Below are 26779 nucleotides of genomic sequence, written 5' to 3' on the forward strand. Positions count from 1 at the left end.
AAGCTTTCCTATCTGTTTCCAATTCACAAAAAAGGAGACAAACGGAATGTCGCTAATTATCGTGGGATTTCCTCCATGTGCGCCTGCTCTTAACTTTTCGAGATTATTGTAAATGATGCTCTGTTTATGTGCTGTAAAAATTATATCGATACGGACCAACATGGTTTTTACCCCAAGCGATCGGTTTCCACGAACCTGGTGCAGTTTACCTCTGACTGTTTGCGAAGCTTGGATGCTGGATGGCAAGTTGATGCTGCATACATGGACTTAAAAGCCGCTGTTGACAGGGTGGATCATGAAATCCTGGTTGCTAAGTTGGAGATACTAGGTGTCTCGTCTACGGCTGTGAAATGGTTCAGATCGTACTTAGTGAATCGCTCTGTACGAGTCAAGATTGGCGCGACGGAATCAAATGTTTTCTCAAACAACTCGGGAGTCCCGCAAGGCTTCAACCTGGGACCTCTGCTGTTTTCGATCTTTTTAAACGACATCGCTCTGTTGTTACCATCTGGATGTCGTCTTTTCTACGCAGATGACGCCAAAATCTACAAAATTATCAAAAGCCTCTCGGACTGTTGGGATCTCCAGCATATGCTATGTATTTTCGCTGACTGGTGCACGAGAAATTTGATGGGCCTGAGCATCGAAAAATGCAACGTCATCTCCTATCACCGTAATAACGAACCAATTATGTTTGACTATGTGCTCTTTGGACGTTGCATTACCCGTGTAGAACAAATAAAGGATCTCGGTGTTACTCTGGACTGCGGGCTCACCTTCAAAATCCATTATAACGACATCATTTCCCGAGCCAATCGCCAACTGGGTTTTATTTTCAAAATTGCCGATGAGTTCCGTTATGCCTCAGATCACTTTACTGCTCACTTGTGCGGTCTATATTAGAATCAAGTGCAGTTGTATGGTGCCCTTTCCAAGCCACTTGGATCGCTAGAATCGAATCTGTTCAACGAAAGTTTGTGAGATATGCTCTTCGTTTCTTGAACTGGCGTGACTCATCGAACCTGCCACCGCCACGAGGAGCGTTACCGTCTTCTGGGCATCGAACCGCTAGTGGTGCGACGGACGGCCGCTCAAGCTATGTTTGCTGGAAAGCTTCTCACGGGTGACATCGACTGTCCAACGTTGCTGGCCCAGCTAAATATGTATGCTCCTGAGAGACCTCTTCGTCAACGCTAATTTCTGTTTTTGGAGCCACGAGGCAGAAATTATACGCAGAATGAGCCAATTCGTGCAATCAGCCGACAATTTAACTACTTTTATTGCGAATTTGACTTTAACGTATCAGCAAATGTGTTTCGTCACCGGTTACTTGACCGTTTTCGTTTCGTTGACCATAACTATTTAGATTAAGTTTTATTCATTAAGACATTAATTGTCAGTTGAATTATTAAATAAACAAATAAACAAATAAATAAACTTCAATTGCTCCTAGGATAAGAAAGCTATTCAATTCAGAAGTCGTGCTTATTTATTTTGCATGATTTCGTATCAATTTATTTGAGAACATTGAGTAACGTTACAAAGCCGGAGACGGCAGATTCCATTCCAGGTCAAGTCTTGAAAATTTTTCGGGATGGAGATTTCCTCGGACGAAAAGTATAATTTCATTCAATATACAAATTCATGAGTTGGTTGGTATTGAATAATTGTTTTTTTTTCCTTGATTTGTTTTCCGTCGATCTTGTTTTCCATGCTGAGCACCAATGCTACCGACGCCACGGAGGCAGATCCCACACCTGAACCCTGCCTATCGACCCATCAACTCATGAACCGGGGACCAACGGCTTTACTTCCCTTCCGAAGGAAGGCGTGATCAGAGATGTTATGCCTCAGAACATCCCGGCGGCGCTGACTGGGATTGAACTCAACCCTGCTGGGGTGAGAGGCAATCACGCTTACCAATACACCACTGGCGCCGCTCAATTGAATAATTGTGGAAGTGCTGTAAAAAAATACTAAATTGAGAACCGGCGAAACGTTCTCGTAAAAAGCGTCAAAAGTCAAGAACAAAATAAAGGGTAGTGTTCGAAAAAAAAATAAGTTTCTGAGGTGGTGTATTAAGACAGTTTTCCATCGCTTTTGCAAATTGTGATTTCTACATCTAGTGTACCAAACTAACCAACCAGAACTATTACCCACAACACCGGTGCGAATTTTCAGAGTGGGTGGATGCCAACCCATCAACACTGAGCTTCATTAAATAACAACTGCGAGTTCATTATGTGAAAAAGTCTCACATTACAGACCACCCACTGGCAAAACTTACAATTTAGTCGTTTGATCTTGACTTTTCGCTTGGCGATGTGATGATGATGATGATGATGGGGTGAGCAGAGGGGGTGAATCTCTGAAAGCCAATATGTGTGGAACATCACGCCTGTGGAATGTGCTGTTATGACTGCAGCAGCAGACATTTAGGACTTTGCATTAGATGCTTATTCTTCTGGATGGTAGCGATTGGTACGTGATGATGAGCGCCTGTTGTAGGTGTGGTATGGCATTATGATCTTCCTTACAAAGGTATATGTGCCTCGGAGGTTTTCTTTCGGGCGTTCGGTCGCAAGGATATTGTGAAAGTTTAATAATTTGAATGATTTCTAATTTGGGAAATTACGCCAGCACAATATCTACAGGGTTGGCCCAAATAAGCGAAGCAAAAATAAAAAAAAAAACATGACTTGTTACGTCGTTTGTTGATTTCGAATACATTTAAAATAGATAGGGGAAATGGCTCTAATGTTGGCCTATGGATCTAAGATTGGGCCCATCGCTAAAAATCTGCTATTTATCAATTGTATCTAGATGAACGCGTCAGTGGGACGGTACTAATGGATATTTTTGGTTGCTATTGAAAATTTAGTCGATTGCTGAATTTATGTATGGGCCCAAATTAAAGACACTTAGGCCAACACTACATACATTTCTCCTATACATATTAAATCCTTTTCATTCCTGTTTTCGTCATCACTGAGGTCGCCACCGGGATTGAAATCCACTTACAGCAATTTGAACAGGAGCTTGATCGTAATTGTTTTGTGATATAAGAAGCTCGGTGGCCTTGTGGTGAACTTTTATGCTTACTGAGCAGAAAATCATGGGATCAATCCCAAGCTCCCTAACTTTATAGAATAATAGTTTGAATCGCGTTTTTAATATGAGATAAAGCGTAATGAAAATCGGTTGGAGGAACGAGTACGTAATAGAGATAATATTCGGAAATCCATAGCAAATACTTTTCTAGAGCAGTTATTGTTGTCGTCAGGTATCAAAACCTCGTAACAACGAGTTGAACACAAACTTGATCATAATCGTTTTGTTATATAAGGAGCTCGGTGGCCTAGTCGAGACCGGTTTTGCGTACTGAGTAGAAGACCGTGAGTTAACACACAACCTCCTTCGCGCTATTGAACCGTTAGGATATCAATTCAGCATATCGTTTACCAAAACGAATCCTGCTGCAATCTCAATTTATCTAACATCTCAGTGATTTCTTTCATTTCAGGAAGTGCAGAGGTGTTCTCGGCTTTCATTAAAGCGAGTATTACGTCAACATATTCCTAACCATTCTTTTCTTGATCAGCATTCAAACGTGGCCAGCGCTGGTAGTTCCAAGCAACATCTATTGGTTCTCTGTGTAATTACAGCTGTTCTGGCAATAACGGAGTGCATCGTCAGGCGGTCAATTATGTCCATTCTTATTATGGTAAATGGTTTTCAATGCAAAAAGCGTCTTGCGTGCGTAAATTTTTTGATGTGATAAATATGAGCTATGTATAGAAAGATATGAGGTTTTTTATAGCAAGTAATAATATGCAGCTTTTTTATAGCTTGATAGATGGCAAATCGAATACAATTTTTTGAGCCGATCCTTTTATGGTAAAGAAATTCCGTGGTTTCTTGGGAAATTAATTAAAAAAATCTAGTCTCGTCCATTTCGCTAACGAATCTGCTGGAAAATAGTTGTGTTTAACGTGGTTTTAAGTTCGTCAAGTGAGCTCAGTGAAATGAATCAAAATGATTTAAAGTTTTTCTTGCCTGTAGCAAGTTGATCGCGTTGATAACTGCGTTTTTCTGTACGGGATGGATTTGGGATTCTTTTCCTCCGGCAACCATCGTGGGATTATTAATCAATTAAAATTTCGAAGAGTTCATTTCGAGATGTTTCTGGAGAGAATTCATTAAGTGTTCTGCACAGAAATTCGAGACTATTATTCAAAAAGTCACAGAATCAAAAGATGAATTTTCGACAAAAAACTGGTAACGTTTGATGCATTTTTAAGGCATTTGATTACGATTTCCAAAAAATCTTAGGATTTTTTTTCAGATTAAATAAGTTTAAACTTTAAACATCCCTAAATCTTGTCCAACTGAGATAAAATTGGGCATACTGTCTTCTGTCAATGCAATGAACATTTTGGGCCGTTTAAAACATTCGATGTTTTAATCCATACATTTCATTGGCACCCTAATGGAGAATCATAAGATTATTGAGTGAAATCCTGATAGTAAAAGTTATTCTGAAGACTTTTTGGAATGGTCCTAAGCAAATCCTTGACAAATTGGCAAAGATATTCAGAGATGAGCTGCTATGAAACAATTTAGTAAATTCACACGCTTCACACGATCCAAATCGCTTCAATCGGGTGTCCTGATGGTCCCTCCCAGTCCCAGCATTGTTTTTTTTTTTATATATGAGCAATAGTAAAAATTAAAAATTAAATCGATCTCACCAACTTTCGCTGTTTCTTCACCCTTCTGTCCGATTGTCGTGCCTATTTGTGAACTCGTAGTCCTTCTCTAAATCACTGCTAGCCGCTACTAGCCTCCCGAAAGTCTACCATCTTATTTCTGTTTTACGATATGTACGTGTTTTACGATATTTCGACGTCCATTATCTTTGTATGATGAGGTTGAATTCCTAGTTGCGTCTTTTAAAAGCGTAAAATGGACTCTCCGGGTATTTTCTTAACGAGCATCACTCCATTGTCGTATCGCATGTGCTCCATTTTGCAGCTCTTCTTTCACTTTTACTTTGTTGACTCCATGGTACCGGAAAAGATATAGATGTATACATTATTAGAAATGCTGTGATATAACCACAACGGGATGGCCGTTTAGAATGGTTCAACTGATGTGTAATGAGGAAACATTTAAATTTAACTTGATTTAAAGTATTTCGATGCAACATTACATTTGTTCGCCAACAATTAACACATTTTTTAATATGTCATCCTAACTAATTTCTGGATGAATTTACTTGTGTGTTATACAGTTAGTATCAATGTTTCGTCCTTTCATATCTTCGTTCAGGCTCTTTGGAAATACATGTGCTGAAATATGAAAAGCACCTTTTAAAGTGAATTCCACATAACAATGTTCATCACTTACTGACACATGAAATCTGCCTCGACCAACCTGGCAGAACTCACCCTAACCCTCACTGAACCAAAGACCAGAGTCCAGCATCATGTTTATTTACCGCTCCAATTCAACCTTTATTTTCACGCAAAATCACCGCCTTGACTAATTCCACCACAATTTTCTAAGCCAAACAAAATAATGTATTCTTACAGTTCGCTCTCGGAAGCACCGACATCAGTCCTTGTTTGCCCGTTACGGCTCATAAAGCATGCAAAATTTACCACAGTCAATCATCACTTCTAATAGTTTCGGATATATCAATTCAGGGGGTCCTGACGCACAACAGAAAGGAAGTTTATTGACCCATCAACCGGAAACCGTCGAGGATTATGTTGGTGCTGTTCGTAAGATTTAACTAAACAGTAGATGCTAAATTGATTTCTTTGTTCGGAAGTCGGGCGCTGGCACCATGGGGAACAGAATGTTTTACTACCTACATCACCCAGGTCCGTTGTATGAATATAGTGCTAGTATGCCTCTCTGGTTATTATGGATCATAAATTTTCCTTCTCCAACCAGCGCCACCCCACCAGTGCACCGTTCGTTCATCTTTATGGGTGCCAAAGGCGAAAATAATAAACACCAATCTCGTAGTCGGCTGAACGCTGAGTTTGTATTTTTTGTGAGTATCTACATAGGACTACTTTTTCCGATGTTAGCACATTTGTGTACACATGCCCGTCTTGTAGGTACGTTCAAATATTTTGGCAGCCGAATATTGAGTTATGGGAACTAAAGTTGAGTATGATGCGATGTTCCAAATCCTCGGGGTGGAACGAGCCGAAGAAAGTGAGCGGCGATAGAGACAAAATGTAGTCTTCCGCCGGAGAGAGGCTCGTGTCTGGAGCAAGCGATCTCATCAAATATTTACGACATTTGATGCCAATTTGGAGGTTAATGTTGGTGTGCATGCTGCTGCTGTTGAGCAGGCGGCTGGCATAAATCAGTGATATTGTGTCGATGTTTTTGTCGACGTTGTATATTGTATTTATTGTATATCTCACGTTTTCGAAATTGATGGATTTTTAGTGGCGGGGTAATGATTTGAGTATTCACTGCAGACACAGCAACTATCATCCAATAAAGTCAACAGAAATGGCAGTTTGACATTATCGTTATCGTAAGGTAAAATTCTTACCAAGACTGGACCTAAATAACCCGGACAAAGTTCTTTGAATATGAAATCCATGCTGCCAAAGCTGCTCTAGTAGCTATAAAGTATTAATCTTTCCTAAATCCTAAAAACGTAATTATTCTCATGATGAAAAAAAATTCGTTAAAATGTCAAATCAAGATCGAAGAAGCAAAATTATTTTTTTTATTGGGATATATATTTTGGTTTATATCAATACTGCTATAAGGCACATGGAGTTCTTAGGATAATAATTTAGAAGATCATTCTATATTTAAAACTGTTTCACGATAGAACCTTGGATTACGGAAACACATGATGCAAAAATAAAACCTTATCATTTTCTGCTTGGGAAGCGTATTATTCACTACATAAAGAAAGCCCTTGTGGGGTACTTTGGAATAAGCGCCCATTTCCGTCATATCGAGCAGCACATAAAATATATCAATCATTTCGTCGTGAACGAACCTATCATACGTTTGGTATGACAGTGTAGCTCAAAAGCTACAAAACAAAGTCTATAAGAACGCATAATATAATGATTTACATCCATTCCGCCTTCTTCGGTATACCGAAGTGAATCCAGTGAAGTTTTCATGTGCTTGGATGGCATTGAAACTTGTATGACGGAATTGGAATCAAGAAGCAGTGTTAGATTTTTAACAATACCTCAACAATGTGTGACTCTTTATCAAATCCAAGGATACGTATGGAAAGGTACATAAATTTAGAAGTCATCTTTGATATAAACATTCCATTTTTTGTTCAAACCCCCTTTCGAAAAAGAGAGCTAAAGTGTGGGTGGTACTTAGTATGACGAAAATTAGATCTTAACCCTACCTATACGCATAAGTGCCATGCAGCAAATGCAAACATTACCCTTGAAAGTTACATTTCCACCTTTCGAAGCGCTATTTTATTTTGCATTGCCCAAAAAGGATGAAGGTTTATAAACGGTTTTCCGCAATTTAAAACTGGGTTACGGTTTGTTTTTATAAGGTACACAAACACACGCATCGTTCTATTTTTACGTGTTGCACAGGTGCCTGTTCCCACCTTCGACGATCGACCGACCGACGCACGGGGCGAAGGTAATTAAAATCTTCCGTTTTGCAACTCATTAAACAAACAGCAAGTGAAAAGGCGTGGTGTGAGTGGAATTACGTCGGTAAATGTTTGCTTTGGGTTTATGTTCCTTGCGCGGGATTTGATTCCTTCGGAGGTTTTGATATGCGAACGCAGACCTACAGAGAGGTACCATTGTTTGCGGATGGAGTTTTAGCCTTTTTCCCAATTCCTAGCTGCCTGATCTTTGCAGCCAGGTATCAAGAAATACAGGAAAAAATACCGGCTAAAACTCCATCGCAAACAACGGTACCTCTCTGTAAACAGATTTTTTCTTTGAATTTAGGCCTCCGCGTGAAATCTTCCTTTGGTTGAGCTATAGTTGACATAAACAACGAAATTGTTCACAAGCTACAATACACCACCATTGCTGATTTATGAGAAATTGCGCCAAATCTATAACTGACTAGCCAAATCTAGAGGTAATAATAAATAATAAATTCGAGGATTTTGATGATACGTTTCAGAGTCAGAAGCTTGTGAATGATTTTGAAAATTTGTTTTAATATAAAATTGAAGAGCGGGGGTATTTGTCTCTCCCTGCCACTTCTGGATGGTTTGCGATTATGAATATTGTCATCAAAATTTGTTCGATCTTGTTGAAGAGCTTTTTTATAAAACCTTATGGCATCCCCATTATACTGTCTTGAATAAGCATATAAAAATACCAAATCGGAGTTTTGACGTACGACTACGTCTTTGTGGACTATTCTGGGGTGCAAATCAAAAATTTTGTAACGAAATAGTGTTAGGTTTTTAACGCTTATAACTTGGCCATTTATTGATGGATTTGAACTCTTTTCACAACATTTGATTCGAAATTAATGTAAGAATTGTCTATAGTAATTTATCATTTGAACACTGATCAAACTTTTAGGCCACATTCAACAAATAACGTGCTCGCTTGCGACAGAACAGAGAGTTGCGAGGCTATAAAAGAGCTTACCTGTACGTTTTGCTTCAGATCTTCTGGGGATGTGACGGTTGTCTAACACAAAATTGGGTAGGACTTCTCTCAAAATAGTAGAATGTGATGTTAAATATTCCTCAAACATCTACTTGAAAAAATGTAAAAAAAAATTACGTCTATGAGTACTAGGATGGGTCATCGTGATCATTTTTTCAGAACAATGTTTTTTTGGTTCTATTTGGGGTCCCAAACAACTGCGTAAAATTTGGGGACGATTGGTTGTAGCCCGGCTTTTCGCATTGCGTTTGAAATGTGTATGGAAATTAGTATGGGAAAACCTACTTTTTTGCAGCTTTAACTAGGGACCACAATTTTAAAGTATAGCCCAAGAAGTGCCTAACAACTTTGCTCAAAGACTTACTGTACTAGAATGCCCCTTAAAAAGCTATAGCTTTTCAAAGATCAATGTTTCGAATTAAATGCCAAAAGCCTCTTTTTCTGCCAACACTGCCGGTGTACCAATGAAAGTCAGACTCCAAACTGAAATAATTTCGAAGCTAATTATTTTATCGGTTTGGTATGTTCAGATGAATTATTCAAAAACAATAGATCTTGAGATAGAGGGATGGGGGGGGTCACTCATATCAATAGAAGTAAAGTTTCAAACTGCAATAACTTCGGTGTTTCTTATCTTGTTAAGTTGGAATATTCAGATGTATTCAAAAACATGTGCTCCATTTAATAGGCGTAGTTAGACTTTTTTTTACTTTAAATGATCTTTATTTCTTGTGTTTGTGTGGTTTACATTTATGAATTTTTCAAGTGACACAGATGCGTCTCTTCAACTTTAGTACATTTGAGATTTTAATTATTATTTACAGTTCCTAGTCCTATCAGGCCTATTTTAGAGTATGACCACCTTGGTAGGATTGGTTTGATTTGAATTGGAAAAAAGGAGACTACTTATAACTAATATTTACAACTACAACTAACCTACAACTACTATATACACCTAACCTACTTTATACGAATTGCTTATCAAAGCATGTTCTGATAAATTACATTTTTCTGCAAATTTAGTCTTAATTTCGTTAATTCTTGAATCTATTTTGGCAATTCCTGCCTCTTCGTGTAAATTTGTTATTCTAGTGTCGAAAGGACGATCAAGAACCATCCTCAGCACTCTATTCTGAGCGACCTGGATTTTGTTCCTGTGAGTCTGTGCACATGATTCCCACACCGGAGCTGCGTAGAGGATCGCAGGTGCTATGATTTGTTTGTAGACGGCCAGTTTGTTCACCCTTGAGAGGCGGGATCTGCGGTAAATCAGCGGATACAGACACCTAACCAAGGCAGAACACTTGACTACTGTTTTCTCTACATGCGAACGGAAGAGGAGCTTTTCATCGAACAACATCCCGAGACTGGTTACTTCGGCAGAACCCTTGTGCCATCCATGATTACAGTACAAGATGGAGCCGGTTTCAGTTTGGGCGATTGCCGATGGAGGAACATGATCGCTTGTGTTTTGGAGGCATTGATTTTGATTTTCCACCTGGTGGCATAATCAGCAAAGGTGTTAAGGCATCGTTGAAGTTTGTTAGTTATTTCGCGAGGCATCCTTCCTTTGACGGCTATTGCGGTATCATCTGCGAACAGGAAAAACACGCAACCGTCTCCAAGGGGAGGAATGTCGGAAGTGTAAATGCTGTAAAGCAAGGGGCCCAGCAGACTGCCTTGCGGGACTCCTGCTGGGATGGAAAACGTGTCTGAAAGGCAATCATTCAACGAAACCTTAAACGACCTTTTCTGGAGGTAGTTACGGGTGATTTTAACCAGATATAATGGGAAGTTGAAGTTAAAGCTTGTACACAAGTCCATCATGCCAAACATTGTCAAACGCCTCTTCAACGTCTAACAAGGCCATGGCTGTGGACTTGGATACAGCTTTGTTACTTCGGATGTTATTCATCACCCGTACTAGCTGGTGATTGGTGGAGTGCCCCTTTCTGAATCCAAACTGTTCCGGAAGGAGAATGTTGTTTTCCTCGACAAACTTGTGCAAACGATTGAGAATGAGTTTCTCGAACAATTTGCTCAGCGCTGAAAGGAGGCTGATTGGTCTGTAGCTTGAAGACAATGTTGGATCCTTACCGGGTTTGCGGATTGGTATGATTTTTGCTACTTTCCAGATGCTTGGAAAGTAGTGCAGTTCCAAACATCTGTTGAAGATAGCGGTTAGAAGAGACTGCACTTTCATACTGAGTCTCTTCAAGATCAAGTTGAATATACCGTCAAACCCGGGAGCCTTCATGTTCTTGGTGCATTTCAGCGCTGAGCAAATCTGTTGTACTGTAATCATATCCACCGGAGGCACGACACAAGGGGAGGTATCTAGGTTTTGAACGCATTGCGCAACCTGATCATCGAGCGGACTTTGGATATTCGAGCCAAGCAAATGCGATGAAGCGACATGCTCGCCGATCGCATTTGCTTTCTCCTGTGGGGTGTTTAAAAGCCGATCGTCATCATTTTCGACTCTGAGAGGTGGAATGGGTTTGGGATGAGTTTTCAGGACCTTGGCTACCTTCCAGAATGGTCTGGAGCGGTCGTCCAGATTCTGGACAACACGCCCGAAACTTTCATTTCGGAGTGAGTCCATTCTGGAAGCAATCTGTCTGTTCAGATCGGCCATTTCACGTTTTTTGCCCAGATCTCCAGTCCTCTGAAACTGGCGTCTACGAACATTTCTCAGGCGAATCAAAAGCTGGGTGTGGGAATCAATGGCAATAAACTTACCCCTCACAGGAACTCGTCGGACGCACGCCTCGTCAGCCACGGTTATGGCTTGGTGGAGTCCCTCCAACGCTCGCTCGATGTCCTCCACGGTGTTAAGCGGCGGGTTGTCGATGATGTGCCTGTCTACCACGCGTCCAAACTGGGCCCAGTTTACGCGATGGTAGTCCTTGTGCAGGCTTGAAGCAGGAGCCACGTTGCAGCCCAGCATTACAGGTGACGATAGTTAGCGGGTTAGACGCCATACTGGATGATGAACTTACCGAGCACTTGGATCTGTTCGGGCTTATTGCGGCACTTACGAAGAGCACCGGACATGTTGACGAAAATTTCCATCAGTTCATCCGCTGAGAACAGATCGGGGTTGTTGTTTTGCACTGTTGGTTGTCTCCAGAATCCAGGGGGGATGGAGAGCTTTGGCCAGCAGAATCACCGGAAGTTGCTTGAGTGGGATGCACCCGCGAATTCGCTTGCCTTTGCTGAGGAGCACGAAGAGGCGGGAAATCCTCCGTCCGAAATGCCGGGACTTATTGCGTCCTGGTTGATTGTTAGTTGCCACCTGTTTTCGGATGTCCTCGCGTTTGGAGCAATGTCTGTCTAAACCGTGATGAGTACCACCACAGTTGGCGCATTTTAACGCCACGGCTCCATCCGCAGGGCAGTTGGAAGTGGCGTGTTCTTAAGCGCAGTTGCTGCAGCGTGGCTTGATGTTGCAGTTGCGGGTACCGTGTCCAAAATTGAGGCACCGCTGGCACTGCGTTACGTCACGATGGCCGCCACGGTATGGCTCCCATCGTACAATGATGGAGTAGATCGATCGGATGGCTTGCAGCGCATTGAGAGTCACCGTCCCTTTCTGGAAGTGTACCAGGAAGAGACAATCCGGGTACGTCTTCACGTTTTCGTCTCTCCTTGTCATTCGGAAGACAGCGATTGGGGCTAGCTTGTACCGGTTGATTTCAGCTTCGACCATCTTAGGGTCGAAGTTTGGAAAACCCCTGACGACTACCTTGAAAGGCTTCTCACCGGGGATGTCGTGCGTGAAGAATTCCGCCTTGGAATCCTTCACATATTTCACGGCCACTTCGTACTCCGCTTTTGTTCGCAGCATCACCTTGGTGCCGATCCTGCCGAGCTTAAACTCAGCTGCAACGCCCAGCGATGAGAGATCGCCAATCAGCGTGTTGAGTGGTACTTGCTTCACCACCAGTGGAGGAAGCTTGATTTTCGCCGCACTCGGGCCGGCTGAATTCTCGGGTTCGACGGCGTCGCCGAAATCACCGATGTCGCTGGCGTTCGTCGCGGTAACATCGTTCGCGTCCGCTCGTACCATCGGACTGTCTTTGTTTCTTCTTCCTTTTTTTCGTCAGCTTCACCGGGACTGGGTTGGTATTCCCAACATCGGTGGGAAGAGTAGCGTACCTATTTGAGATAGGTACCGAGCTACCCTCACCACTGTTTTTCTTCTCCACTTGGTCGCGAAGTCTGCTCCGGGAGCGCTGTCTTCCCATCACGCGATGCGACCGACACTACTGATGACGTGACGTGCAGTATATCTGCGAACGTTTGTAACAAACTATAGGTTCAGGCGTAGTTAGATATGGGGAGGGGCTTAATATATGCTTTCCGGCCCTCACTCATATCAATGAAAGTAAAGATAAAGACTAAAATAGCTTCGGAGTTTCCCATCTCTCGAGTTGTTCGGATGGGTTATTCAAAAACATTTGCTCAATCTCATAAGAGCAGTTGTAAAGCGTGTACTCCCATTCTCTTCCCTACTCTTTTGGTGCAATACATAATGTCAGATATATTCACACAAATGTAATTGGATTGTAATGATTATTTTTCTTTTTAATATATTCTACGATTTCTCAGAGTACTCTTTTCGATGCTGTTCAATCCCTTGAAGCAAATATTGCTGTTGAACTACACTGAACGAAGTATTCCGATTGTTTTTAATAGAAAAATCAGATGTATACGCTAAGATTCAATTTTAATAAGTTCTATATGAATCTTATATTCATTATATGATGCTCTAATGAAGATAACGTGATTAATCCATAATAACTATATGAGTTTCCATTAGATTTCATGTGATTTACAGCTATCATGAAGGATGTGCAAAATCAGATAGAATGTATGTGATTTTTCAATGTGAAAAAAACATAGTGTTTTCAAGATGGCGGCTAGCAAGCAAACTTTATTCGTTGATCTCGGATTTCCTGACGATTTACTGGAGTTATTTAATCGTAGGTGTATTTTCTAATTTATTGGCGGGTAATTTAACATTTGTTTTATTTCTAGAATGTGGAATTACTCCGTTTGAATTAGTTTCGTGTTCGTTTGAGGATTTCAAGAACAGATTGAAATCAACGTCAGTCCAGTGGAAATAAGAAGTTCTCTTCGACGCTATTGAAGCTTGGCGAAAGCGCAATGTAAGTTTTTTGATTATATTTGTATTTAAATGCATATTTTAATATAGTTTAATAATTTAGAGATTGTTTGTGGTAAGACAATTTCCGACAAAACCAGAGCCACTTGAGTCAACAGAGCTAGAAGAAAGACAATCGGTTCACTTCGTAGACACTTCTGAGGAACACGACGATCATCCAAGTACGCCAGCTATTGACAATTCTGGTCGAAGAGTGAAAAAAGAATTATGTGATGTTCCGGATGACACATCATGCATTAACGAAACGCTTGTGGCAGCTGGATCGGATGAAAACGATGACCCAGTGATTGCATACGAAGAATGCTCATACGTACCTCGGCAAATCTCAGCACCAGCAACTATATCACCACAGAAAACTATATCAGAACTGAATAGTCCAATAGATGAATCGGAACATCCATCTGTAGAAGCAAGCCCCGCATTTTCGCCAAAAGTCTTACTGTCGTTGTTGGAAGCAACAGACGAAGGAAAAGAAATTATTGAGAAGTCGAAGATCGGTGAATTATCAGAGGCAAAAAAAGCTGCAACTAGCTGGGACCATTGCCAGATTCCACCTGAAGAACAGAAACAGTTTACAGTTTACCGAAGTTTACAGTTTGGTGGTGTTGACAAAACTGTTTAAATTCGAAAGAAAGGTAAGTTTAATAGATTTTGTGTTGATGTTTTTTTCCTGATTATGTACTGATTACAGGAAAACTATTACATTTTCCGCGGTGGAGATCGACGAAATCATGGTGGCAAAATTGCAAACAAGGTTGCAAACTTGAAGCAAAAAAAGCGTAAAAGTGAATGCAAAGAGCAGGAGCATGCAAAAAACTTAAAACTGTCTGCGGAATCTATACAAATCCATGAGCCGACGTAAAAAGCAGCTATTGAGTGGCTGAATCTAAATCAAGATCCGTGGGATACGGTCTTGTACAACTGGCCTGTAAGTTTCAGTTACCGGAAACAGTATCTCAACCACCACAATTTCGTTACTCGATTGTTTACGACGTTTCCGCCCTATAACGCACCTCATGGTTATCAATTGGTATGTTTATTCATTGTATATTGCTTATTTGTGTCGATTTACCATCAATGCTTCTGCTTATTGCTATAAATCAGTTTAGTGAAGTACTTTTGAAGCTATTATCAGTTGAGTGAAGTATTTTTGAATCTATGTTCAAGCTCCAATACTGGAGAGAGTCTGAATTAGTCTTAGTCACAACCATAATGGAAGCCGGGTAATCAGAAATGCAAAATGTAATAAGAAACATCCCATTTTCATAGCATATTGAAACATAAACGGATTTGGTTAGTTTTATTTATTATAATAATTAGGGACAGTGGGGTAAGTGAAAATTAGGTGGGGCAAGTGGGTAATTGCTTTCAAACCAATGAACTATAATAAAATGAATTCAATCTATTTGAATTACCCATTAATTCGTAATGCTGTCTTAAGAAGCCAACGTAATAAAACATTGTCCGTTGCTATTGTGGCTTAAGACAATTTACCAGCTGGTTCGAACCAATTTTCACTTACCCCACTGTACCATAAATCGAATGTTTTTTATTTCCCTGTTTTCCCCTACCGATAGTTTTTGTTTTTTTTTATCAGAAATATAGGTATACATTCTTATTTTTCTTTAAAGGTCGATATCGATTATCGTCTCTTGGAATTGGGCGCATCCGATGGATTAACTAAACTGGAACACCTTACACCAGCTATTGTATCGTACATTGCTAGAAAGGGCACTGACCCATCTGTTGTTAATTTGCTGAAACATCTCACGAACAGCAACACAAATTCAGGTAAAGCGCTGTTCAGACTGAGCAGTTATAACATGTTATAACGGTTGTCAAATAATTGCAACACAGAAATCTCCATCAAGATAGCGCTATAACATGTTATAACTCTATAGTCTGAACGTACTATAAGACTTATTATTTGATAGTTAATTTGTTGATGTAATAACGATGGTTTTCTTCCGTAGCTACTAGATTGTGCGCCTTGCTGCTAGGCTTAAGCACAGTACTACCACCACTCATAGGTGGCCTCCGATTCAAACCAACAATTCACCTGGCACAGGAGGATACAATCATCTTCGCCGAATCAATAGACCAGGTAGCATCAAAAGTTCAAGCAATTTACGCGTCATATGCTGAACGGAAAATACCTATTGTGCCAAAACTTGTTGTACTGGGAACCGGCATAGATCATATCGACGGGCGCTTCTTCGTGTGCTATTTGGACATCTGTTATGAACTGCAGTCTCTTGCAAGAGCTATTGACGTGCTGATCAAGATATCTGTTGCTCTTGGAGTACCATACTCCAAAGTGTCCAAACTTGTTTGGCATTTCTTAGCAAGCTCTGCCTACGGTATCAAACATCCGGAATGTTACGCGAGTATCAATCGGCTGAATGGTTTTTTGAAAGCAGCTAAGGATCAACTGTAAATCATGTTCAAATGTATGTTAAAAGAGTGTAACCATGTTTTCGAGACAGCAGAATCGTATCTGGATCACTTTAAAGAGTTCCACTGGGTACCAACTATCTATCGTTATGAATGCATGAAGTTGGATTGCCGTCAAATTTTTACCAAATATCATCCGTTTAGAAAGCACATCATAGGCCATTCCGAACATCGAGCTGCGAATATACAGTATGATACAACCAATATCAACGATGATACCAATGTCATAGACGAACACGTGGAAGCTACATGTGAAGAATCTCCACATTCCAGTGCTAAAAGGCAAAAGTTTGAGGAAGCTACCACCAGCTACGATCTAGAACGGGATAATACTGAGAAACATGAAAAGGTAGACCAGGCAGCTGTAATGTTTACATTAAGTTTGCGTAATAAGAATAATATTACTAGAAAAGATGTATACGATATTCAAAACGAAGCAGTTATTATATTTTCGGAGCTAGCACATTTGTTGGGTGATTTGAATATGGCGTTAGAAAATGTAGAGGATGAATTCAATTTTAAAAACTACCTTGAAAAGATGAAAAACGTGTTTAGATTTATCAGCTCAGATTTTAAATTTTTTAATTACTTGCGTAAAACTGTAAACTTTCAATTACCAACAATAGTAACGGTAGAGAAAAATAAGATAAAGTCTAAGCTCATGCAATTTGAAGCAGACGTTGAAATAGGACAGGACAAAAACTTCCTTATTCTAATGCCTATAGAATTCCAAATAAAGTCGTTTTTAGAATCGCATAATGTACTGCAAGCAATCATTTCACACACCGCAAAACTAGAAAAGGCTACGAAAATTGTAAACTTCGTCAATGGAACTAAATGGCACGAAATCAAGCAAAAGTACATTAACGACACAGTGCTACCTATCTGGTTGTATACAGATGAATATGAAATTAACGATAGTCAAAGCTCCCATAGTACCAGGCATGCTCTATACGGAATTTATTACAATTTTCCGACTATTCCAGAAGAATTTCAAGCAAAACTAAGTCATATATTTGTAGCAGGCATGTTGAAGAAAGTCGATCTAAAAGATAGTGGAATTAACAACCTTATGAACGCATTGACAGAGGAATTCACTCAATTGGAACAAAACGCAGTAGAATTGAAGCTTAATTACGAAACGATCAAAGTCAGATTTATACTATGTCTTCTACAAGGAGATAATTTGGGCATACATACAACTTTGCTTATGTCAAATGGTTTTAACCGAAACTTCTACTGTCGGTTCTGTCGACGGCCTAAGGAACTATTGAAAAATGATACTAAAGAACACGCTGATTGTATACGACGCAGAGCCGATTATACAGAAGACTTAGATATTGATATGCATAGCGAGACAGGCATAGCAGGATACTCAGTTTTTAATAATTTACCGTCATTTCACGTAGTGGAAAACAAAAGCGTAGATCCAATGCATGATTTATTTAGTACGGGTGTGTATAAATACGGCTTTACTGAAATACTTGATTACTGCATTTATCGTAAAACATATTTAACTATTAATGACTTCAATATTACCCGGAAAAATATTGGGAAGCTTAGTTTGGATGACGAGCTTAAACGAATGCCAGATTTATCAGAAACTTACTTTCACTTCCAATGAAATGCGCATATTTTGCCATTATTTTACATTAATAGTTGGAAGATTTGTTCCACAGGATGATGAGGTTTGGAATTACTGCAAAGCATTAGTACAATTAGTAGCCGTGTGTTTGAAACGCTCATTTACTGACACGGAGCTTGACATGTTGAGAGAAGTAATTTGCAATCACCATAACTTATATTTGAAATTTTTTAAAAGAGATTTAAAACCTAAGCACCATTTTTTAGTCCACTATCCGGGAATAATTCGTACATCTGGACCTGTAGAAAAAATGATGGACTTTAGAAACGTAGCCAAACACAAAGGATTCAAGCAATATTCGCACATAATGCCATCTCGCAAAAACATTTGCTTTGTGCATAAAAGCCTCATTACAATTCACTTATGATCTTGTAAATAACAATTTCTTAAAAGTTTCTGTTGAAGGAAATTTTAATTTATTTGACATCCGATTGCGTAATCATTCAACCATTAGGTATTAGTTCTGGGTTTAAAATAATGTGTTTAAATAGTATTGTATTCAAAGGAACAAACTATAAAATAGGAAACTTCATGTCACTGCTCACCAACATGCATCAATATCTATTTGAAATATTAGATATAGTTGGATACGAAGACACGTTTTATCTGGTTCTTCAATCGTGGAAAGTAGGTATATACAGTAATCACTACTTAGCTTATGAAGCCATTGAATGTCTTCCTATAGTTGATATTATATCCATAGAAGCATTCAGTTTGCCACCAATAATGGTACACAATATCGATAATCGCTTCTACTTTCGTAACAAGCCTAGTTTCAAAGTGGAATATTAGGATCTTAGATATAAGTAAGGATATGATGTACTTAATATTACTAAACCGTTATACAAACTTGAAATATATGTCTATTGTATTACACATTCTTATGTATCTAGCACACATACTGTTCATACAATTTTATTTGGAACATATACGCCCTTATTCCTATTTTCAAACGAATCAGATTCACATTTTGCGATTATTTAAAAAAAAAATGGAATAGGGTGTTAGTCTATTTATTTTCCAACCTGTATGAACTGTATTAACTACTAGACTCGTTCTGTATGCATTATTTCCACTAATTCCAAATAATTCCCATATATTTTCATTAGAAAATGACAATAAAAAGTACTTGATAATACATTACATGTCATTAGATTTTCCAATACAATCTATTTTAATATCGCATAGAGTTCATATGATGTGTCATATGATAAACTTATAAACACTATCTATGTGATTTTCAAATAACTCTCATATGAAATCCATATGATTTTTTAATGGTTTTTAGATGGAATATTCTTAGAGTGTAGGTCTCGGGTTGATTTTTTGATAAGTTAGAAATTATCTTCACCCCTCATTCAGCCATATCGTTGACAACCATCAAGAGAGCAACTCGTTGTATGGCATTGAAATAATCTGTATCATTACTCCTCTCGTTTGCCGGTTTTTGCATGAAGCCGGTCGAAATTTCGAAAAAAAATCAGCACTGGCGTGCACAGGGTGGGGCAAGGTGGGGCAATTCCCCCCCCCCCCCTTTTATAAATAAGATTTGTATTTCCACATTTACAAAATTATGATAACTTCATTTCATAAAATAAGGGCACTGGAAACCTTTCATTGCGTCAATTCTTTTGAGATGGTGCCTGAAAATTGCACCACAAAGGTGCTTGAAGGGACAAACTTCAATGAAATTCTTCGTCAAAAAATTGCACCACAATGGTGTAGATTTTTTTTAATGTGGTCCATGGAGGGTTCAAAGAAAAGGGTAAATTGAAGGTTGAAAAATTTCACCTTCGTGGTGGTAAATAGAAGAAAAATCTTTTTATTTAATATTCCTGGTATAAAAATAACATCAAGCTGGTGCGTGGAGGGACGCTAATCACGCTAAAAATTTGGAGGTGCGCATATAACTGAAAATTTCTGGTGGAAAGTTCGCTACACTCTGATGAATGTAGAGGCAAGATTTATTCATTTTTCTGGTGCATAATTTGCATCGCTCTGATGAATGCAAGCATCATTGAAAATTCATGGTGGAAAATTTGCAGCATTCTGGTGCATGAAGAGACAAAGCCAGAAAATTGCACCACAAGGGTGGATGGTGAAACAAACTTCCCTGAAAATTTTTGGTGCACCGTTCCGGTTTACCATCAGGCAGCGTTTACAAAGGGTAGGTCAACGGATGACCAAATGTACTATGTGAGGCGATGTATGGAGGAAAATTGGAATGGAGGTAAAAAGGTAATCATAGCATCGATAGATATTAAAAAAGCTTTTGACCTTGTGGATATTACAACGGTAAGCAATTTCCAAGAAAAAAAAAATAGTAATGTATATATATGGATATATACATATATATATGTGAGTATGTGTGTGTATGTATATATATATATAAGTAAGTAGGTATATATATATGTGTATGAGTGTATATATATATATGTGTATATATATATATATATATATATATATGTATATATATGTGTATGTGTATATATATATATATATATATATATATATATATGTATATATATATATATGTATGGGTATGTGTATATATGTATATGTATGTATGTGGTTGTATGTATATGTGTATATGTGTATATATATATATATGTATTTAAATAGTGTATGTATGTATGTATGTATGTATATATGTATGTATATATATATATATATATGTATATGTGTATATATATATATATATATATATGTATATATATATATATATGTATATATATATATATATATATATATATATATATATATATATATACAGCAATTCCATAGAAAAAAGTTATAGTGGGTCTCAGAATTTCATGAAAATTGGTATAGTTCTTCCTTATCAAAAAATATTAGACTCGTACTTTTTTATTGCGCCATTAGGGTGACCAGTTCCGTGTTAGGGTGGTCCAAAAAATCATTTTTTTTCAAAAATGTCTTTTTTCAAAAATTTATAACTTCTGAACTTCTTGACCGATTTTTACGATTGACCCTTCAAATGAAAGATGTTTTAATGTAGTTTTAAGAAAAATTATGAAACACTCAGAGATATTTGATTTTGTAGGAAAAAAATATGTTACAAATGCTTTTTCTTGATTTTCACTGCGAGGGTCTTCAACAACTTCGTATTTTAGTATTTTTAATTAAAAGATCATTTAATTTTACATAACATATCAAAAAATTAGCGATGTCGGAGAAGCAGTTTTGGAGATACAATTTTTTTAAAATAAAAAAATTATTGTTCCGCAATATATGCACCACACGTGCATGGAAACGATGAAGACGCAAGGTAGTTCACAATGCGTCTCCATCGAGTCACAGCAGCTGTGACTAATGAAATCTATGAGTAACTTACAAGCTGGGTGCAACATTCAGTTCAGCCTGGAGGCTGTCCATAAACCGCATAGACCAATTTTTAAACATTGCAGATCCTACCTCCCCCCTCGTATACTTTACTAAAATTTTAAAATATTTTTACCGAGCGTATACTGTGGCTGGACTCCCCTTCCCCATTGAAGTCTTCGTGGCTTTAAAACAGGCCCCAGTTTGACATTATTAATTTTGGTATCAAAATTCTGGGAAAAGTACTTAAATGCTACAAATAATGACGAGGTCGAAGAAAAATAAGTAAAGCATGAAGCATTTATTTTCTTTAATTACAATTTCACACATTTTTCTTCCGTTGAAAATGAATACCGTTTGACAATAATATACTTTTCGTTTTGAGGCTTAAAACTATGGAATGACTGTGTCCCCGAAATTTGGTTCACATGTATATAACGGTTTTTCAATTTTCTTTCCATTTTATTGTAATCGGATTCCGAAAAAAAACTGATAGTGTATTTTTGAATCTGGCTTAGAAATAGCCCATGAGTAAAGTTCTTGGGCCGTTGTTATATGGTGGCCTTGCAAACTCGCTTTCGCAGCGTTTCGTTTTAATACTCCTCCCAAAGCATCACAAGGGCCCTTTCCATGACAAGTTGCGAAAAAATTCCACTCGGCAGCAATGCCAAAATCTTTTTGCATGTTGCATAAATTAAAAGCGGTCATCTTATTTTTATATTGGCTTCCTGATCCATCTGAGAAAAAGTAAATCTGTTGTAAGCTTGGCAATTTACATTTTATGAACGCTAGACAATGCGTAAGAAATAAACGAACTGCGACATGATTATGTTTAGTGAAATCAGCAATTACAATAAAACTAGTAAATTTCAAATCGTTAGATTCTTCGTCTTTAAAATAAATAGCACAAGGGTGAATAGTACATTGGGCGTTTGCCCAATGAAAGCCTTGAACTGCATCCTGCACAACGAAAGAATAATTCTCCGAAAAATCACAGATTATGATGCATTCTGTAGCTTTCAAATAGCTTTTGACGTGTTTCATGTAATTTGCCTGTTGCTCAGCTATAAAGTTATGCGGCAATAAATTGAATAATTTTTCTAAAAAAGTATCAATAAATTCCTGTGTGTCCATTTCAACTATGTCCATAATGCATCTCTCTACTTGACGCCATTGTTTGAATTGTATTGATTCAACATGTCCGTTACTAAGAATAGTCATTAGTTCTGTGGCCAAAATTTGTGTTCCTGAACAATTTTTGCAACACTGCAGCCAGCATTGTTAACTTGGATTTTGACAAATTATTTTTTTACACAAATCGTGATAGGAATCAACACCATCTGGGAGTGTTTGTCTGCTTTGTAGTGTTTGAAAAATAAGTTTAACGTTCTGATGATATATACAAACGCATACGGTATGCGTGCCACTTGTCCCTGCCAAAATGCAGTGTTTCGGACGGTTACTGGCGAACATGGAAAATCCTATTTTAATATCAGGATATGTATTTTTAAAGATGGAGTACGCAAAACTAATCTTCTTTGTACGTAGATTTCGCCTTCATCATTTTTAGATATTAAATAATCTCTTTTCCCCGGACAAACACGACTTATATCGTCACTATTGTAAAAATCACGAACAAGCATTATCGTTGGTTCTCCTAATGAAGCTCTGCTTAACCTCTTTACAGGCACCGACATTATTCCTTTCTCTTGCTGCAGTGCTTTTGCTTGGTTGGCCATATGTTGGGAAACATTGAACTCCTTCATAATTCTATATGTAGACCAACTTTTGGGAAATGTGGTTAAAATCCTGTATCGCTCATTGCTGTCTCTTGTTTCTTTATATTTATCCTTAAGTTGTATAAGGAATTCATTTTCGTCCGACAAAGGTGCGTTGTAGGTGGTAACGATCGATTCAGAACTGGTTGTTTCCACTGATTCTGAAAATAAATATAAAAAATGATTGATTATTAGAAAAAAAAACATACAAATGATTTATTTTTTATTTTTTACCTTGGCAGGGAAGAGGAACCATTCTGAACGGTCCCGCAACAGAAATTGATTCAATGCTGGTTGCTTCGATGGAATCTGAAAAATGATTGCAAAAAAGAAGAGTTTAAGTTAGTAGTTAGAAGAAAAGAATTGAAATTTAAAGAAGAATCACATGAATTTTCAAATAACGTACCTGCAGCAGCGATTCTGGATGGTCCTGCAACGGCTTCTTCGGTCACGGCATCATTGGGTTCATATAGTTTGTGGTAGCATCGTTGACAAATGAAGGAGCTGCTCTCATCTATTTTAATCTTTTTTTCCACTGCATAATCGTATAATTTATTGGTGATTTTTCTGGCACATGAACTCAACATCCAAACATCACACATTGAACACTTACGTTTCTTTTTTAGATATTCTTCAATTCAACTGTTCTAGTAGGAAACTTTGATTTCAAACTGATCATTTCTTTCATAACATTCGTTGTTTTATGTGAAGCATTATATCGTACCTACGAGTGAGTGATATACCTACGAGTCTAAGCTGTAACTCATTGGTATATCACCTGTTCGTAAGCAATGACGTCACTTCAAACAGCTGTTTCAGGTAAATAGATGAATATTGCGAATAAATACAAACACCACCAAACATTTCCAAATGTCACTAACACCGCGAAGCCTATTGGGCTGGAGCTTATGTAAAAGCCATTGCCTACGAACGAGTGATATACCTATGGGGTACAGCTTGGACTCTTAGGTACTGATGCAACATGCAAAAAAAATTTCGCATTGCTGCCGTGTGGCATTTTTTCGCAACTTGTCATGGAAAAGGCCCTATGGGAGGAGTATTGAAACGAAACGCTTTAAAATTTGAGTATACGAAGGGAAAGGTAGGATCTGCAATGTTTAAAAATTGGTCTACGTGGTTTATGGACGGCCCGCAGGTTGAACTGAATGTTGCACCCAGCTTGTAAGTTACTCATAGATTTCATTAGTCACAGCTGCTGTGACTCGATGGAGACGCATTGTGAACTACCTTGCGTCTTCATCGTTTCCATGCACGTGTGGTGCATATATTGCGGAACAATAATTTTTTATTTTAAAAAAATTGTATCTCCAAAACTGCTTCTCCGACATCGCTAATTTTTTGATATGTTATGTAAAATTAAATGATCTTTTAATTAAAAATACTAAAATACGAAGTTGTTGAAGACCCTCGCAGTAAAAATCAAGAAAAAACATTTGTAACATATTTTTTTCCTACAAAATCAAATATCTCTGAGTGTTTCATAATTTTTCTTAAAACTACATTAAAACATCTTTCATTTGAAGGGTCAATCGTAAAAATCGGTCAAGAGGTTCAGAAGTTATAAATTTTTGAAAAAAGACATTTTTGAAAAAAAATGATTTTTTGGACCACCCTAACATGGAAATGGTCACCCTAATGGCGCAATAAAAAAATACGAGTCTAATATTTTTTGATAAGGAAGAACTATACCAATTTTCATGAAATTCTGAGACCCACTATAACTTTTTTCTATGGAATTGCTGTATATATATATATATATATATATATATATATATAATAACTAATTGGAAGTAAATAAGTTTACAATGGGTTAATATCTTTTAGGTACCAGCAATTTTGAAGGAATTATCGGTCCAACAGCATTTGATTAATAGAGTTATGCAAGCATTGAATGCGGAAAGGACAAGCATACTATGGGACGGTGTGTGTACAGAGGAAAGAATGAAGGCAAAAGGCATTAAGCAGGGATGTCCATTATCACCGTACATATTTACGCTTATTATACAAAAAGTGCTTAGGGAATTAAAGAAAAAGTACCATAAGGCTAATATTTTAGAGGATAATAATGGTAGTTTACCAGTAATAGTAGTGTTTGCAGATGATGTACTAATAATAGCCGTAAATATAAAAGAAATAGAAAAGGTTATTAAAATACTTAAGGAAGAGTTAGGTAAGATAGGGTTGGAAATAAATAGTGCAAAAAGTAAAATTATGATAAGGGAACCAAACACAGATAGGAATATACCTAAAACCATTAAAATTGACGGAGAAGAGCTAGATGTAGTTAATAATATGAAATATCTAGGTACATACTTGACAGAAACACTAGATAGGCCACAAACGACAAGGAAAAGATGTAAACAAGCAATAGGTAGTAGTAAAGTTATGATAGAATTTCTAAGAAGGTATAAACTACCGTGGAAATTAGCTAAATTAATGTATAAGACAGTTATATCACCCACAATCACGTACGGACTTAAGGCAGCCACATTAATTAAAAGAAATAGGAAATCAATCAGCAAATACGAGATGCAGATATTAAAGGAAATGTTGAAATATTGTAGAGATAGGCCAAAAGGTAGATTAACAGTGTCAAAGCTTTTAGATGGAAAGACAGCAGTAAAAAAAATCAGGGTGATGAGAATAAATTATTGGGGTCACATTCAAAGAAGACCTGAAGGACATCCATTGAAGGTAGCACAGAAAATGAAAGAAAATACTAAGAAAAGAGGTAGACCAGCCAAGACATGGAATGATTGTATAAAAGAAGATAAAAGTAAATTAACAAATACAACAGAAGAAGAGTGGATAACATTAGCTAGGGATAGGGATAAGTTGAAAAGCAAGGCAGAAGAAATTTATAAAGTATTAGGTAGTGAGGAAGAATCTGAAACAGATATAGAGGATTAAAAAGTTAACAGGTTGTTGATAAAAATCAAATCAATCGCATGCAAAAAATGACGGGTTATTGAATAAAAAGATTATAAATCAATGTTATGCACAATTATACTAAAATAATATATATTTCAGATGATAATTGAAGATGATAGATGAAGACAAGGAAAACAAAGAAAGAACACAAAAATGGAAGTAAGGGCTGCCAGCAGATGAATCAAGAGGTATTCGAAACAAAATTGGTAAGAAATGTCCATTAAAATTGATTTAATACAGATGAAAAAATTTCAAAACTATATACATGCCAGATTTGGAAATAATAGTTTTTGAATCTGGAAGTGTGTTTATGATACCATTATCCATTTGATAAAGGTAGAGTAAACATGCGGGGCTTATTGTAAGTAAAAGTGACCTCGGAGTGGTCGTGAATTACCAGGCATTCTGAAATGGGTCACTGGAGCTGCAATAGAGCTAACACCTTCTAACTCCCGGACTAAACCTGCTTTAAATTAAGAGTAATAAAAAGCAGTTTTCTTCCATAATAACACTGCCGGACAGTGGGGGTTGGATTGTACACACACACACACACACACACACCGTTCCGGTGAATGGAGGAGCATGCTTTATTGAAAATTTCTGGTGCAAAATTTGCATCGCTCTGATAAATGAAATGAATGAAAAATTTCTGGTGGAAAACTTGCACGCGTCTGGTAAATAAAGGCACAAGCTTTGTTTAAAATTAAGCTATATTGAAAATTTCTGGTGAAAAATCTGCACCGTTCTGGTGATC

This window comes from Ochlerotatus camptorhynchus, unplaced genomic scaffold (genome assembly GCF_037179485.1).
Source record: "Ochlerotatus camptorhynchus isolate MF236.1 unplaced genomic scaffold, CSIRO-AGI_Acam_v1.1 ptg000574l, whole genome shotgun sequence".
Classification (NCBI taxonomy): Eukaryota; Metazoa; Arthropoda; class Insecta; order Diptera; family Culicidae; genus Ochlerotatus; species Ochlerotatus camptorhynchus.